The sequence below is a fragment of the Mastomys coucha genome, unplaced genomic scaffold (assembly GCF_008632895.1).
Source record: "Mastomys coucha isolate ucsf_1 unplaced genomic scaffold, UCSF_Mcou_1 pScaffold15, whole genome shotgun sequence".
NCBI lineage: Eukaryota > Metazoa > Chordata > Mammalia > Rodentia > Muridae > Mastomys > Mastomys coucha.
This window is the reverse complement of record NW_022196897.1, coordinates 71,821,772-71,829,785: the sequence shown is the minus strand read 5'-3', so window position 1 is coordinate 71,829,785 and position 8,014 is coordinate 71,821,772.

Sequence of the window (8,014 nt, the reverse complement as noted above, 5' to 3'; positions counted from 1 at the left end):
GTCACCTGAGCTTTTTATCCTAGCCATTCTGACTGGTGTGAGGTGGAATCTCACGGTTGTTTTGATTTTCATGCTTTCATTTTTAAGGTTTATATTACTGTCATGTATTTGGGAGGGGTGTATGTGCCTCATTTGTGTAGGTGCCTGTGGATGCCAGAAGAATGTGGGTTCGTGGGGCTGTAGTTACAAGCAGTTGTGAGCCACCAGACTATTTTCCTCTGGAACAGTGGCAAGCTGTTGAGCCATCTCCCAGCCCCCAATTCCAGTCTAACAGCAGTTTTTTTGAAAATACAATCATTTCATCATTGAATATTCTGACTTTAGTTAAAAACTAAGGTCTATTTGTTGTTTTGTTGATATATTTTCCTGCTATATTTTTCCATCAATAAACATGCCTATCCTGTTTTATTGAGAGGCAATTTCAATTACCCCTACATTGCTATTAGTTTGCATTAAAACTATTTATAACTGTTCCTTCAATATTGGCCCTTTTTGAAGATGAAAATATACTAGACTTGATTATAGCCTCAAAAGATAAATGGATCAGGAAAATTTAGTACATTTACATAATGGAATGTTATTTTATTAACATATATTAACATCATTTTTAAAATGAAATTCATTCACAGGTAAGTGAATGGAACTAGGGGAAAAAAATCATCCTTAGTGAGGTAACCAAAACCAAAAACAATGAATGTGCATATATTCTCTTATATGTGAATGTTAAGCTTTTAAGCCTTCAATAGGCATGTGAATGTCAGGGTAACCACAGAAGTTAGGTAGAAGATTAGGATCTCTCAGGGAACAGAAAATAAAATGTATAGTTAGAGAGATACAGGAGAGAGACTAGAACAGGAAGATTGAATGAGAAGAGAAAGAAAGATGAGCACAAGGGTGGTGCTTCAAGGACAGACAGACAACTCAAATAGACATTTGAGGGATCCTACAGAATCCTACTGCAATAGAAGCTTTTTAAAATATATACATCCATGAAAGATATCTAGATAGAGTCACCAAATAATGGGGAAGAGAAAGCCCCAACTAGACATCTCTTGCCAAGTTGCCAGGAATGGGTTACATCTAGTTGAGTGGTTGGTCAAACAAACCAAAGCAACTGGTTTTCTCCAAAAACTGATGATAAGGCTCTTTTGTTGAAGACAACACTTACATATCTTAGTAAACATGGAAAGGTTGAGCTGGAGCCTAATTACAGCCTTCATCCTTACTGACTACTGTTCCTGATACTAGAAGATACTCTTCATACTACTACATAAAAAAGATAAACACCAACCCAGCTACAAACCATTCAATCTAAAATGGTGACCTACCTTGATACCACAGTGGTACAATAATGCCACAACATTGTTGGGGTAACCAATAGCTCTATGATTGATAGCTCTCTGATTGAAGTTTAGGCACACTTCATGAGATAGAACCTATGCCTGCCACTGTTAGGGTAGCCAAGAACCTAAGACTAGTCCTGAGGATGTGATGTTAAACCAAATACTATTGTTCTGCTAAACAAAGCAATAAAGTTATTCCTATTGTCATTCTGCTGCTACCATAGATCAGTGTCTCACTCAGCCATCATCAGAGAAGCATCCTCCTATGATTCATGGGAAGTGATACAGAGACCCACAACTGAACAATTGCAAAAAGATTCTTTGGGACATTCAATCTTAAATGGAATTTCTTCATCAAATTCCTCCCCTAAGTGCTCAAGGCACTTTGCTGAAAAAGAAACAGAAAGATTGTAAGAGTCAATGGAGATGGAAGACACCAAGAAACAAGGCCTTCTAGACACAACTACACTAACATACATTTGAACTCACAGACTGTGATATCATGAACAGGACCTGCACAGGTCTAAATCAGACATGGTCAATATACAGAAGTAAAAAAAATAAACATGATATCCCATCCCCAACCAAGAAGCTATCTCCAATTAACAACTGTTCAAAAAGAAAAAAAAATAGTTTCTTTAAGGGAATCTTACTGGGTGTATAAACCACACCTAAGGGCAGGCCTCAAACCCAGCAGTAGTGGCCAATGCAAAATGAACTCAGAGGTATTTTTGGAGATATTTTTTGGTCTCATATTGCATTGCTTGGACACTTTTCACTGTATGTTTAGCTTTTTCAAAACTTACTTTCATTAGGGTTCTTAAATGCTTCAACCTCCATTCTAGCTCCTTGACCAGAAGTAGCAGAAGAAGATGGTTAATAGGACAAGGAGGTGTACACCTGTTTAGAAGTAGTTCTTTGGAACTATTTCAATCTTTGTTGTAGGGATATCAGCAGTTCAAAAGGCCCTACCCTCTCAGAGAAGTGGTGGAGGGGAATCTAGGGAGAGACTTGTGAAGGGGGGAACCAGAAGGGGGCAGTGATTGGAATGTAAAAGGAATAAATACATTAATTAATTAATTAATTAATTAATTGGAACAAAGAAAAAAGGGAGAAAATGAATACATTGTATTAAAAAGCTTTTTTTTTTAGTCTTGAAAAAATTGCACATCACTGAACATCTATACTTTTTTGGCACTTTTTGAAACAATACATTATATCAGCTGTTTTTATGGCATAAACATCGTATGCAGTATTATAAGTAATCTAGAGGTTAATTAAAATGTATAAACAATAGGTTATAGGCAAATACTTCACCTCATTTAAAAAATTATAAGTATCCATACCTAGACCAGCATAATTCCTTACTATAATTTAAATCTTATCCTTATTTCCATAGATAAGTGTATTTACCTCCCTTATAAATGAAGTTTTCCTTTATAGCCATTGGATATCATCAAAAAAAAAATAAGAAAGAAAGAAAGAGAGAAAGAAAGAAAGGGAGAAAGGAAGAAAGAAAAAAGCATAATTGTAAGCAATTCAGTGATCAACCCACCATGGGGAGCCCAGCCCTGAGAGATATATTTACATCCTGAATCCATGACTCAAGGAACAATGCATAAGCAGGAAGAATGCAAGAATCAAAACACCAGAAAGTCTGCTATAAAACTGTCTGTCATAGAAATGGCTGTAGAAACAAGACTGGAACAATAGCAATATCAATAAACATGCTAACATAAAAAAAGAAATTTCTATGAGATCCCAACCTTAGGAAAGAACTACAGGCATCTATTGACTGCTGGGAAAAGGAAATTAACCTTTCCCAGGTATGAACACCCTTACTGGTTGTCCAGTACATAGCAATGAACCTTAAAACCATATGTCTTAGTTAGGGTTGTTAAAACACTGTGAAAAGACATCATGACCAAGGCAACTCTTATAAGGGACATGTAATTGGGGCTGGCTTACAAGCTCAGAGAGTCAGCCCATTATCATCATATCAGAAAGCATGACAATGTCCAGGCAGACATAGCACTGGAAGGAGATGAGAGTTCTGGTGTCTTGATGAGAAGGGAACCAGGAGAAGACTGACACTTTTATACTGGGAAGAGCTTCAAAGCCCACCCCCAACAGAGACACACTTCCTCCAACAAGGCCACACCTCCTAATAGTGCCACTCCTGGGCCAAGCATATTCAAACCACAACCACATACACACAAATGACAAAAACAAACCCAGAAGGTTCTATTTTTTTTTTTTTTTTGGTTTTTCGAGACAGGGTTTCTCTGTGTAGTCCTGGCTGTCCTGGAACTCACTCTGTAGACCAGGCTGGCCTCGAACTCAGAAATCCGCCTGCCTCTGCCTCCCAAGTGCTGGGATTAAAGACGTGCGCCACCATGCCCGGCAAGGTTCTATTTTTAATATATTTATACATACATACACACACATGCATGCATATATCCATGTAACAAATATAATTTTTAAAAGAAGCCATCAACTTGAGAAGGAATATGGGAGTGCTTTGAGGAAGGGTAACTGACAGAAGCTAGAGAAAGAAAAGGGGGGAAGTGATATAATTCTATTTCAACTAAAATCATTGTTTAAAATAAAATCAAAATAATTCTTAAAAGGACATGGGCATTCATGAGTTTTGCATTTTCTTTGACTGTTTTGTCAGTGTTGTCTATGTTATCTTCTGCCCCTGAGATTCTCTCTTCTCTCTCTTGTATTCTGTTGGTGATGCTTGCATCTATGTTTTCTGACTTCTTTCCTAAGATTTCTAACTCTAGAGTTGTCTCTTTTTGTGATTTCTTTATTGTTTCTACTTCCATTTTTAGGTCCTAGATGGTTGTATTCAATTCCTTCACCTGTTTGTTTGTGTTTTTCTGCAGTTCCTTAAGGGATTTTTGAGTTTGCTCTTTAAGTGCTTCTACTTGTTTACTTGTGATCTCCTGTAATTCTTTATGGGATTTTTTTGCTTCCTCTTTAAGGGCTTGTACCTCTTTACCTGTATTCTCCTGTATTTCTTTAAGGGAGTTATTCATGTCCTTCTTAATTTCCTCTATCAGCATTGTGAGATATGATTTTAGATCCAATTCTTGCTTTTCCAGTGTTTTGGGATATCCAGGACTTGCTGCGGTGAGAGTACTAGGTTCTGATGGAGCCAAGTAGTCTTGGTTTCTGATGGTAGGATTCTTGCGTTTGCCTTTCGCCATCTCTTGATTTTTGGTGTTAGATGTTCTTAGCGTCTCTGACTACAGCTTGCCCTGTCCCTGAAGCCCTTCAGCTCCCCCTGCGACTCATGGGCCTGTGCTTCCTGGGTGGCTGCTCCCATCTAAGAAACTCACCGGAGAGAAAATGGCGGATCTCACCCAAGTCTCTGGGTTAAAGCGCTCCCTGGAGGCAGGCCCTCCACTTGCAGGGGAGGGGCAGAGAAGGTCGCTGATCCACCTCTGTCACTCGAAAGCTGAGAGGATCCTGTCCCTGTTGCCCTGCGACTCCCCTGAGACTCATGGGGCCTGTGCCTCCCAGCTGGCTGCTCTGTCTTCCGCATTCATGATTTTTAAGTACAAACGATCCAAGAAACAATATCTAATGGATGTGTAAAGATGATACTTTTTTAAAAAAAGAATGCTATTTAAAGAATATTTTACTTAGTAAATGGAATACAATATTTATGCATAAATATTCTGCTTAGTCAGAAGTACAAATGCCTCAGTGACTTACAGTAGAATATATAACGTGGGACCTATTGTAATTATTATGAATTATTAAAGCATCTTTGCTTCTTTTAAAAGTATCTGATGGCTAAGGCTAACTATTTCACAGAACCTTTCCCATCCTTAAAAGCTGATGTTAATGTTGTTATTTACTAAGTTTAGTGTGAGTCACATTCTTCCATGCCTAAAGGATATGCCCTGTAAACATTTTAGAGTCTTAGCTCTATAAATGTAACTTCTATTTGCCAGATGTAACTATCATTTCAGAGGCTTACTGCTTTCTAGCTCTTTCTGAACTCCGGCCGGCTGGTTCAACTCAGCTGCTCTGACTCAGACTCCTCTCCATGTTGACTGATTCAGTTGAGTGCCTCTCAGTTTCTCACTGAATGTTTCTGCTTGGCCTCAAACTAACTGACAATTTGTTCTACTCTTCTGGATCCTTCTTATTCTCTAGCTTCACCTGGCTCTGCTGACCTGCACTGAACTGCGTGAACTCATGAATGAGCTCAGCTCTACTGCACTGCACTTACTGTACTGACTCCCAACTTACTGACTCAACTCAACTGACTGAACAAAACTGACTAAACAGAACACTGCCTGCACTGTGTTTAAACAACTTCTCTTTCCTTTACTGTTCTCATGAGACTTGGGCATATACTATCTCTGACTCATTCTGTCAGAGCCTTCTCTGATTTGTCACATTGTCTGCCACACAATTAGCATTTTTAAACATGGCTGCTTCCCTCTACAAACTAACCTTACTTTTAATGTTTTGGATTAAAGGTATGTACTAAGGGCACATGTATATTGCAGCCAAACCATACTGTAGTCCAGGCTTTGTCTGCATTTCAGCCAGATCATATAGACCTAGAAGGTTTTTAGATGTCATTCCTTGCCAGAGCGGTCATATTGCTGGATTAAAATCCTTCTTACAGCTCATTTATCCAAAGCATAAAGGTAAATTCTAGATGTAGAACTCCACATCCCAGAGCATCCAGCTATTTCTACCCATCACCCATCCCTAGTCATGCTACCCTTTGAGGGATAACACCTATGGCCTACGGGAAAGTAAGATGTTATTTACTGGTTGGTAATTAGTTTTATTGGGATGGCATACTACATATGTGATGGCTTAAACATCATAAATATGTTGTTTCAACAGTTACTGAAGACATGCACAGAAATGTGAAAACAAGGTGTTGGTTAGATTATTTCTTTCTGAGAGCCTCTAAGGATCTGACTTAAACCTCTCTCCCTAGCCTACAGATGATTGCTTTCATATTCTAATCTGTTTTTATTGCATACATAGTCATTTCCAATTTTCCTTTTTTTAAAAAGGGCATTAGTCTTATGGAATTAGGGAACACCCTGATAACATTACTCAGTTACATTCTGAGATACTGGGGGTTGAAGGTTAAGTCCTTAGAATTGGAATTTTGGTGAGAACACAACTCAACTCACTACAAATCTTGTAACTGGTTCCTCTAAGTACCTACAGCTTCGGATAGCCATGAGTGGTCCAACACAAAACCATAAAGTCACCATTTCCCATAATCAAGTACAATTGCCATGACTGTATTGCCATATACCTGTTCTCATACGGGCAATACTAAATACAATTAGAGGACTTTCAGAAGTTCATAAAGTTTGGAGAGAAAGGTGGTGATATAGGTATAAAAGGAGCTTGAGGAAATGGCATGTGAGATGGACATGATCAAAGCATATTATATATTCCTGAATGAAACTCAATATTTTTTTAATAATGTGAAGTTTTTGTAACTTAATTGTGTGGTTTTTCAGGCTTGAAATCTGTAGATGGCAATGTCATGTCACATCATCAAAAGGCCAGCCAAAGCTGAACCCAGATAAACTATTCTGTCTTCCCTTAGTGGCAGATGAAATCTGTAGGCCACAGTTTGAACCTGAAGAGGCATGTCAATGTTATTGAAATTACATTTTCTCCTAGACTCTTCTATGAGTGTTCTCTCAATAATGAGTCAGGACTGGAGAACTGGAAAGAACACAGTATTTCTAATAAATTTCAGGGAATAACTTGTACATGACAAAATTTGTAAGGTGACACAGGCTGTTGTCATAAAAGCCTATTTCAAGCTTAACCAGGGCAACCAATGACACTGAATCTGATATATAAAATTTGCTAATAATAATCAAGCAAGCAAGTAATCTTGTCCATTCTGTGAATGAAGCCATCAAGCTGCCAAGATCCTGGGATTGAGTTGTTAATGAGAGTTAGTATCTACATTTGACCCTAGGTTAAACTCCAAAGTTTGTCTTATAAACAAAATAGTACTGCGGGCCATTTTATCCTATACCACAGGAGCCTAAGACTCTATGACGCCTTGGGACCATGTACCTTCTGGCCTTCCTGAGTCATTGAAGACTTTTATGGCTGCCCTTATTTAGCCTCCAGAGTATGTATGGCTGGCACTTTCTGAGAATGAGACTAGGATCTCAAAAACTGGACTTGTGACTGTTTTGTCCCTCCTGCATTCCAAAAATGAAGTGATTAGTAAAGGTGAGCCCCAAAAGAAACCCAAAGGCTACTTTAATCCTGTTTTTTCACATCTCAACCAGACAGCAGTCCAGTGAACCACAAACCTGGAGACTACAGATTCTGGCTTTTCCCACATTCTGTTTCACATTGAACTGGTGATCTAGAGTAAACATGTGCCCTGTCCACAAAGCTAGCTTGTTAGAAGTGCCTCTTGGCTGATAGAGCTGCCTGGACCAGATTCCAATGGCAAGAAGTCCAATGGCCTTATCTCCCTGCCATCACTGTCCTCTATAACTCCAGCCAGTCTTCCAGTAAATTAGAATCAAGCAACTGGACAACGATCCCTTACGTGGTGTTCTTTAACTCACATTAGATTAACTATCTTCTTACCTCAATTTCTGTTTGCAGATACATAGTGCCCAAATGATGCAAAATAC